The sequence below is a fragment of the Melozone crissalis genome, unplaced genomic scaffold (assembly GCF_028551555.1).
Source record: "Melozone crissalis strain CALT ecotype California unplaced genomic scaffold, PUWL_Pcris_2 ptg000006l_1, whole genome shotgun sequence".
NCBI lineage: Eukaryota > Metazoa > Chordata > Aves > Passeriformes > Passerellidae > Melozone > Melozone crissalis.
Window position 1 is genome coordinate 54,607,305 of NW_026535784.1, and position 10,571 is coordinate 54,617,875.

Genomic DNA, 10,571 nt, shown 5'->3' on the forward strand with positions numbered 1-10,571 from the left:
GATGCCTTGGAAGTTATGAAACCTGGGACTCTCTATGCACAGTTACATTAAACACTGAGCTTCCCAAGTGCTTACAAACATAATATGGATCACAAGCAGAAAAATCCTAAAGCATGATCCTCAATACTCTAAAGGCCATTTTAGATAGTGCCTGTGCTGTGCAGTGCTGAGCTACCTCAGTGCTAGCTCAAAGGCACTAAGAGATGTTTTGCTTGTATGTGTAGCCCCATGATTACCTGCTACCTTGGAGCCTGGCAGTGGGTATGGCTGTGTTAGTGCAGTTGTGGATTAAGAAGTTTGGGGAAAGGACTGTTCTTCATCCAGCAGCTACCACAGGATCTCTGGAAGATTCAAGTGCAAAGCTATACCCAGTGCATGACACCTTCTTGGCAAGACACAGCTACCTGGCACGGATTTTCTCTTCGAAGCCTCCTCAAGGAAGGTGTTGATGCTCCTGTGGGTTTTCACCTTGTAGATATATCTGTCTCATGCTGATGTAGCTGATATTAGCACACAAAGCCACAGTCACTCAACACCTAAAGATCTTTTTCACTCAAGGTTATGTCCTGTCCCTCAGCTGCCAAGTTATGATTTATCTTTTGGACCAAGTGAACTTCCTTTTTGTCCCTCTGAAACAGCTGAAAAAAACAAAACAAAACCACACACACACAAAAATCCAGCTATTTAAGTTGTATCTTTTTATTTTCTTTTGAAAATTGTTACTATCAGGGAATAGCAATATTTTAAAATTTGTTACCTTTAGAGCAGGAAGACAAACTACTGAAGTTTTACAGGTCTCTACAATTGCTAATCCAAAAAGCTTCTACAATTTTAACCTCAAGGCTTTAAGAGAATCCAGACAAATACTTATTTTACATTTACTAAGAGAACAGAGGTAAAGCATTTACCAGAACAGTCACAATAGATCACCAGAAATTCATCCTCAAAGTCTGCTGACATCCAGGAAAATGCAACCTATTTCTGTCATCAGAGATTATATCTTGCCCCTGTAAAGCACTGCTTGTGAGGAGTTAGTAGATGCATGTATCTGAATCTATGTGTGAGCAGGAGCAGCACTATGCCAAGCACCACAATGGCAGTAAAACCAAACAATCACACCTTTGTGGGTTGAAGGCCTGATCAAACTATGATTGAAGTCAATCAGAGCCTTTTTGGTGGTTTCCAGGAGCATTGGATGAGAGACACAATATATTAGAAGCAGTATCACTAACTCTCAAAGCCAGAAATAAGAACAGCAGTCTGCCCACTGATGACTTCTACCTTTTCACAGACCTTGCTTCAATCCCCAACACTTGTCTGAGAAAGCTGGAAGATAATATTTCCTCCCTTGGCACTTCTTAGATGTCAGGCTTTCATCTTGAAGGCAACTAGTCTGGGGAAGCAAAGCAGCTGCCAGGCTGGACACTGTGGGTGTATGATGTAGAAACTCTCGGGAATATAAGCGTACACTGTGATAGAAGGGGAGGAGAAATCTGCAAAACACAAGTCTGTACAGGTCACTTTGTCTGATTCCAGCCTTCTGGAAACTCTACATGGACAGCAACATCTCTGCCACATACATTCAGATTGGTACCTTTCAAAAACATGGATGAACTTAAGGAGGATTGCTTGAAATTTTTATGTTCAGAAAAAAAAACCAATCCAAAAACCAAACAAACAAACCAGAAAAAATACATTGCTGAACAGAAATTTTCTGAGATTTATGCAAAACCTAAATGTGCTGGGTTGATCACAACTAGTGCAATTTTTTGATAAGCACATCATATAATCAATTCAGCTGTTTGCCACTGAATTTTCACTGCCTCTGACCTTTATGGAATAAAAGGCACAGGGGTGTGGAATAACAACCCGAACCCATCAGATATATCTGAGAAAATAACAATGATCCCCATATTTTCATGGACAGGGTTTTGTCTCTTTGTCAAATAGACCACCTCAAACAGAAGTGTTATTTAGTTGGACATTTTTGCCTTTAAAGATTCCTAAATAGATGTATATCTCCTCCTAAAAACAGTATATGTGTTCTCGGTGTGGAACTGCAAAGCTCCAGCCACTCATTCTCAGATAAATAGGGATTTATAAAACACCTTCCTGCCTTTCAGCAGAATTGTGTTGGATTCAGGAAAAAAGGAAATCCTAGAATTATTATGCACATTTGGCATCCAGTGGGAGTCCAGCTTTCAGCTCTGCAGTATGGAATTGGGAAATCTATTGGGCTCCTAATCTGTGGGGCTGGAGGTGACTGGCATTTTCACTTGGCAAGCTGTGCTTGTTTTTATGCAAGGAAGACTCCATAACCCCTCAGGGCATCTATTTCTTTCTTACGGCCTTTCTTTGGTTCTAACAGCCTGCGAAACTTTCCTGGCCAATTCTTTTCAAGTTCTGAAGTCAAGTTTTGACCAAATGGGACCAAGGCTTACACTTATTACTCCACAGGCAGAGAAAGATACTACTAACAAAGAGACTAAATCAAACCAGGGGGAAAGTGTGCATTGGGGAAATGTATTCCTGTACTGGAGGGGCTGTATGTATCTCTCTGCATGATATAGATATAGATATAGATATAGATATAGATATAGATATATAGATATAGATAGATATATAGATATAATATGCACTTGTAGAGACCAGAGCTGGTGGACAGGTGAAAAGGAAGGAGCTGCTACAGCCTTTCCTACTCTGTATAACATCCTTCACTCACTGGACTCATGGAAAACAGTTCCTTTTAAATCTGAAGCAGGATCACTCTGATCTTTTTATTAAAGAATCAAAGAATCACAGAACACACTGATGTGGAAGGGACCCACAAGGATCATTGAGTCCAAATCCTGGCCCTGCACAGGACATCACCAAGAGTCACACCCTGTGCCCTACAGCATTGTCCAAATGCTTCTTGGAACTCTGTCGGGCTTGGTGCTGTGACCAGTTTTCTGGGGAACCTGTTCCAGTGCCCAAACACCCTGTGGGTGGTTGACCAACCACCCCTTTTCCTGATATCCAACCTAAACCTCCCCTGACACAGCTTCAGGCTGTTTCCTCGGGTCCTGTCACTGTCAGGAGAGTGAAGAGCTCAGTGTATGCCCCCTCGCTTCTGTTCCCGAGGAAGCTGTAACTGCAATGGGGTCCCTCCTCAGTTTCGTCTTTTCCAGGCTGAACAGACCAAGTGACCTCAGCCACCTCCTCACGGCTTCCCCTCAAGGGGGAAGATTATTCCAGTGGAGATTGCACTAACTGGAGGGACAGGGACATGGTATTTCTCAGGAGCTGCTCTGCCTGTTTCTGTTTCCCGCTGAAGGGCAACCCTTTTTTGCGTCAAGAACCGGGAAAGTCTATTTCCCACACACCCCACCGAGCGAAAACACAGAACAGTCTTCCCCCGCGAATCTGAAGGGGCGGGAGCGCGGGAAGCGCCGCCAGGCTCCGGCCTTGCCCCCGCCCCTCGACGCATGCGCACGGGGCGCCCCCTGGCGTGCGGCGGGCGCTCCGCCGGACCCGCCGCGGCGGCAGGGGCAGCGCAGGTGAGCGGGGCGGGCACCGGGCGGGTACCGCGGGGCTCACCCGGCTCTCACCGCACGCCTCCCCTTCCCCCGCACCCGGAGAGCTCCATCCCACCCCGCGCCCTTCCCCCGCCGTCCCACGCCCTCGTACCGCGCTCGTGCCGCCATGGCGGCTCCCCCCCCCCCCCTTATGTAACGCTCCCCCTGCCCTCAGGTTCCTCTCAGTGTCCCGGAAGCGGGCTCGGCGTGGCGGGCGCTGCCGCGATCTCCCCCTCCTCGCAGCAGCGCCGAGGGCTCCGGCCCCCGGGGCACCCCCGCTAGGGCGGGGACGGCCCGGAGCCGTTCCCGGGAGGGCTGCGGGGCTGGCCCGGCTCCGTCCTCTCGCCGCGATCGGGGCCAGAGCGGGCGCCGGTGTGGGGGGAATTAAGGTGGAATCGGTGCAAATGGTTAGCAGGGCGGGACTGTGCTTGGGGAGCGCAGAGGCAGCGCCGCGCCCGGGCTCGGCATCAGGGGACTTGTGCTGCGGGGGCATTCACAGAGAGAGCCCCGGCAGCCGTACCGTCCGAGAAGGAGATAAATGTTAATTAAAAATTAACTGAGCCGGGATTCCTCGCGTTTCAGGCTGCTCCATGTGGAGACCACAGCCAAAGATAGTGCCTCAGTCAGCTCGCTATTGGTATCTTGTAAAGGATAAAGAGTAGTCACTTAGCTTAGCCCTTAACAAATTTAAAAAAAAACAAAACAAAAAAAACAAAACAAAACAAAAAAAACAGCAAGAAATTGTCCATTGTTACTGGAGAGGGCCTCAGGAGTTCCTAGCTTCTTCTTTCTCAAATAAATAAGAATTTGAGAGGTTCAAGCTCCCCCAGCTCTTGGAACTGCCTGTTGCTTGACTTCCTCCTTTGGTAGGTTCCCCATTTCCATCTGCACTCAAGACAATTGCTTACTGGCCACTGGGAAGTGTATCTGTGTTTCCTCCTGTGCCTTAGTCATTCCTGTGTGACCTACACTTGTCAGACTTACAAAACTCGGAGAAACCTGGCTTTCTGCAGTGTTTGCAAAGGCTTCTGCAAGGATAATCTAGAAACAAATCACACTCTGGAGAAGTACCACAACAAGTAAAATAGCTCATCAAGTGTTGTCAGATTAAAACCACAACAGACGTGTCTCACATGTCTTTGCTGGAGGTGGAGGTTAAGTTGCAAAAGGTTCAGCCACCTTCAAGCAATGTCGTCTGAGGTTTTTGAGTTAGTTTGGGCTGAGTCCGCTGTAGTCTGTGCACTCTTGTGCTGTGAAAGAAGTGTGACTGCATTGTTACCTGGCAAGGTTGTGCATGGGGCTTCTGTGCAGTGTGCTCATAACCTCATTTATTTTTTTAATTGTTAGTGGAATGCCAGTAGCCTGGCATCCAGTTTTCCAGTTGGCTGTTTATTTGTAGAGGCAAATGTAATCAGTGTGGTCACACAAAGACAGGATCCTTGTGTAATGGCTGCCGGTAATTTGATGCAAGGCAGCACAGCACCACCTTAGCCAGTGCTTTAGTTCTTCCCCAGCATGTTTCACCAAACAGATTTTTGTAATAATAATTTCCTGCAATGGTTGCAGCATCTTGGGTTGTGAAGCTGTTTGTCTTGTATTACCTCTGCCACCTCTGGATTTCAGATTTTGAAGGAGCCTTGCAGCTCTGGGACAAAAGGAAGGTGATACTGCTTTATGGTTTGAGCTGTTTATCTTGTGAATATCTATCTCAGCTCTAAATGAGAGCATGTGATGGTGGTTGGCAGCTGAGGCAGAGAGTCCTGGGAGGAAGGGACTGGTGTGTGCATGGGAAGTATTGTTTGGCTACATTGCTGGAATGCTCTAGTGGATACCATGCCTTGATTTACATGTTGAGGATAAAGTTGAATCATTAAAACCAAAAATCACAGACAAAGACTCTGACTAGTTAAAGTTAGAAAGTTTATTTTGCTGGGCAGGTGACATGGATGGGATCATCCCTGAAATGTGTGACTGCATCACACAACGAATTTTGCCTTCTGTTTATTTCCCAGAATAATACATATGCATAACCCCAGCACCTCCCATCCCCACTTTGTATTAAAATGAGGTTATTAGTGCTTCATGTGTGTGCAGTTCTTCTCTTGAATTGGGTCGGTGGTCCCAAGGAGGAAGTCCAGAAGGTCTTCATCAGGTCTGTGTGTCCCTCTGGCATGATCCAGGCCCCCTGCTTCATGATGGATTAACACAGAGTCCAGGTGCTGGGCATTGCTCTACTGGTTTCGGTATGTTCCATAATGGTTCGCTTGCTCCACTTCCTTCTGTAAATAAGCTCTAATATAACAATTAGCTTTAGCTTAAGCATCTAATAGTCATTAACTTAGTGTATCTAAATTCAATATGAATTGGTTCTTACCCCTCAGCTAGAATCTTAAATTTTTAAAATCATAATTCAAAGGAAGCTGCCAAATGACTTAGAAATAATTTTACTCTCTGTTAATACTTCCTGGGAATGGCTGAACTAAATGCTGCTGTGGAGACTATTAAACTATTTTAATACGGTCTATCATAGTGCCTTCCTTGGTAAGGGACTGTTTCGTGTTCTTGTGAATGTAGTAGGCTAGTTAAGTTTTGTATCTATCCATCAGCACTTCACTGTGCTCCCATTGCACTGATTTTCAGTGGTTTTTATTTTGTGGTCTACTTTTCAGGCCTTCCAGAGTTTACATAGTGTAAATAACCCATGCCTTAGTTACCCCTGTATCTGGAAAGCAGAATCCTGCTTTGCTGTTTTGTGACTTGTGAGCGATTTTGCTGGTTGTTCACAAGTAAAAGTGAAGCATAAATAAATCATGGCATATGAGGGTTTTGTTTGTTTTTTTTATGATGCAAAACTGAAAAAAATTGTCAACCTGTCATTCTATAAATCCCCAGAGACAGGTGGCCTTTCTGGTGTTTCATGGAGGCTGGGATTAAACCTCAGGAGAACTTCACTGAGCACTGAATCAAAGCGAGCTGGGAAGAAGCTGTCTCAAAACAGCCTGAAGAGACTGCCAGGAAGAATTATTTCCAAAATGTAATTTTATCTGACTATGCTTTTCATGCTATACAAAACACCTTTTTTGTTGCATTTTTCCAAGGAAGGGCAGTCCTCATTCATGGCTTGTGTGTCTGCAGCACTGATGGGATTTTCATTATACAAACTTATGAGAGATGGTGCTAGCTGTACCCATTTCACTGTTGCTGACCAGTCTGTGTGAAACAAAAGTAAAACAAAACAATAATGTCACTTTTTGCTGCAAAGAACCTTTGAAATGCTGAAAGGATTTAGAAACTGTAAATTAGTGTTGTCTAAGAAACTTTTCTATGTGTTTCTACAAAAGCAATCCTGGTGGTTTTAAAGAAGCTAAACCAGTTAGATGGGTGGTTTCTGACTTGTTTTTTCTTTCTTAAATAACTTTCTGCTGAAAAGTGCAGTAGGCTTAGGGTTGTAATACAGTTTGTAGTTTGAACGTTCCCATGTTTTCCAGCCTTGTCTAATTTGACCTAATTAGTGTGGGCATCTGAACAGTTTTGCATAATGTTTCCACACCATTTTTAATAGAATTAAAGATGAGAAAGGAGAATGGGAGAGAACTGAGGATTTGCTACACTATTTTATCATTATCAGCTTTTCCCCCATGTTCCTTCTCGAAGGTGCAGCTGTGGCCAGCCTGGGCAGTGAAACAGCTGCGGGCACAGTCCCTGCCAAAGCTGCTGCTTGTCTGCAGTTTGCACTGCAGCTGCCTCCTGCCCTTCCCACTTCTCTCCCTCCCTGAGGGGTCTTCCTTAGCTCTGCCAGCTGTCCTCTCTCCAAACATTCAAGTTTTCTTAGCCCACACAAGGCAACAACTCCAATTTCTCTGTTAGCTGGATTAAACTGGGGGAGATCTTGTTGCTGCCTCTGCTGTTCTGATTTTGTGGGCAGCAGTGAGAGCATTTCCTTACCCACAGAGACTCACCAGGCTCTTTGTTAGACAAGTTAGTTCTACACAGCCACACATACAAAGGCAAATTTCTTGTTTCCTTCAATTAAAAGGCCTTTTTGGTTTTTGAGGGAGGCTCACCACCCTTCTTTGCACAGATGGTGATGCAATTTTAGTTCATCTTGGGGGTAGGTAGTCAAAATTACATACAGGATATTTGGGGAAACTTCATCTATATCTTTATTTTTCCTGCACTTCTGCCACCTTTTTTCCAGCTTCTGTACCACTGATCATAAGCACTGTTGGATTTACAGGAATCATAATACCTCTTATCTGAACACTGCCTAATTTTTGTTACAGCAGCAGTCATGGTTTTGCTTGTTTTATATCACTGAAGGACCTTCCTCCCATGTGTCACACAAAGAATAAGGATGATGCCTTCTTTCTGGGACACTGCCTCTGGAGGTGCTCCACAGGGGAAAGGAGGCCATGTACTCCAATGGCTAGCTTGTGTGAGAAAGAGCTACTCCCTTCTCATGGTTTAGGAAGGTTTATGAAACCTTATAAAAATACAACAAAAGGCTGAATAGAGAAAAAAGGTTACGACGCCAGGAGCAAAAGATTTTCTCAGCCATGTGCTCAGCCCCCTCACAAGGGAGGTTTCCCCTTTTTAACCCTTTAACCCCTCTTGAAGTTCTGTCCATCAACCCGTTCTTCACTGTCCAGTGGTGAAAATCTTTTCCTCAAATCCTGGTTGGAGGTCAGATGTCGCCATAGTGACAAGCCAGCCCTGCCAGATGTCCCAAATCCAGCTGTCCCTTGATAACCACGTGAGGGGGTAAAATATAGCTATAAATCTATAAAACTTTTTAACCTGTGTACATGATATTTGTCTGTTAATTGTGAGAGTCAGTCATTGTATTACTCATCTATCACAATTGGCTTGTCCACCAGGATTCCTGGGATTTAATTTCATAATGGGGGAAAACAGAGTGATGTTATTCCTGTCCTATCACTGCCTATTGTTTTAATTTCTTTTTGCTTCAAAATTGAGGTATTTTATCTCTACTGAACACAAGTACTCAGTGTGACTTGAGAAATTTTACACTTCAGTTTAAGATTTAGCTAGAATGTCTGAATCAAAATCATGTTACAGAATTCAGATGTTATCTGAATTAGAGCAGTTGTAAGATAGCTTTTTGTGGTCTGAGCTCCCATCCTTTCTTGCTTTTATAAGTTAGAGGAGCAGCTAGGAGGAGATCCTCAGTCCCTTGCCTGGGGGCCAGCGCTCAGACTTTGGGGTCTGGAGCAGCTGCCCTCTTGAGAATAGCAGACATCATCAACTTCTAAATATTTAACTTGAACAAGGAAATTGCTGACTGGCTCTCAGCAAATGATGGTGAGCTGTAAAGATGTGTGAGATTTGCTTGTTTTGTTTGTTTTTCTTTTTTATTGAGACAGCTACTTCTTCATGGAAAGTGTCAAGTAGCTGTTCACAAGGATTGATAGATGATGTTATGAATGAGGCACTTCCTTTAGTTTCCTTGGAATCAGTCACTTGCTGTGAGGGTCACTTATGCCCTTAATGTCATCAGAATATGTATACAGAAGACTTAATTGTCAAGGTGAAAAAGGGGATGTTGCTTTGAAGTTCTGAATGGCCGTGGCAGTGTCTTGTTCTAGAAAGGAAAGACTCTGTGTGTGTGTGGCATTCACCCAGGTTGAAACTAACCTCAGGTAGTTGGATGTTATTGTTGAATTACTGTTGGTTTGGGGAGTAAATCTGTAAAAGCTCTTCTCTTAGTTTGTGGAGTTGAAATATACTAACCTTCATAAATTTGGTGTGATCTTCAGATTTTCAGAATTTAGTATCTTGAGTCAAGTGCTACTAAAATTAATTTCTTTTTTGTTTGAAAGCTGAGAACAGAAAAGGCTTATGGCTAAAGATGAGCCCAAGCCAGTATTTTCTTGCAAATGAAGTATGGCTACAGCTGGTACTTTCCATAGCAGATGATTTGTTTGAACACTCAAATTGTGAGCTTCTGTAATTAAGACCAGTGGAAGATTTGGGGACAGATGTCTAAAAAGATTTGCATGACCTAGGTGTATGACAGAAACAAGATGCTGAATTGGTGACTTGGGGGAAGAATAAAAATCTACCTGCCACCAAGTCTCATCAGAAAAAAGCTGCAGTATGTCAGTCAACTGCTGTCTGAACATTTCTGAAGGTTATATTACATTTGTTAATTTTTAACATGTTGCAGAAACCTCTCTTTACCTGAGGAACAGTAACTGACTTGTTCTCATGTTCCCATACACACATTTGATATCATAATACTCTCTCATAGATGGGATTTTCTTATCTATGGCTGTGTGCCTGAGTAATGCCATTGGTTTCCTCTAGGGTAATTTCTAGTTTCTTCCTTTATGATATCAAGTGGGTACTTAGTATGTATCAAATATATAAATCCAAGTATGCACTGAAGTTCTTTTCTTACAGGCAAGAGCTCAGAGCATCTCCAAGACCTTTTTTTGCTATGAGCATGAGATATTGATGAAGAGCATTGCTTAAAATCAGTTATGTCTGGCTTTTGTACTATTGCTTAGTTCATTTGTAGCATAAGAAATTCACCCCAACAGCACTGATTTCTTTCTTAAACATGGGTTTTATGTTGGTGTTTACAGTGGCATATCCAGAATAGGTAAAATGTGCACATCAGCCTTTTTTACCTGGAGACACAGAACAGATGACCAAAGTCTGCATGCAGCTGCAGTTAAAGCAGGAAGGTAAATGTAGCATTTGTGTCAGATGGAAAAACCTCATGGCTTGGGAGCTGTGAACTCTCATTTAGCAGTCTGGCAGTTCTGTCTGAAAGCAGTGTCTTCAGTCACTGTAGCAATGGTTGGATGTGAGTGAGCAGGGAGTGGTGAAGCAAAAGTGTCCATCAAAGACCAAAATAAGAATGAGTTCCCTACAAGTGTTGGCTAGAGGTGCTGTATTTTACCTACATTATAGTGTTGAATGAATAATGATGCCTTTCAGCATCTCTGTACAGCATTTCAACGTCAGTCTTTTCCCTCTTGTTTGTTT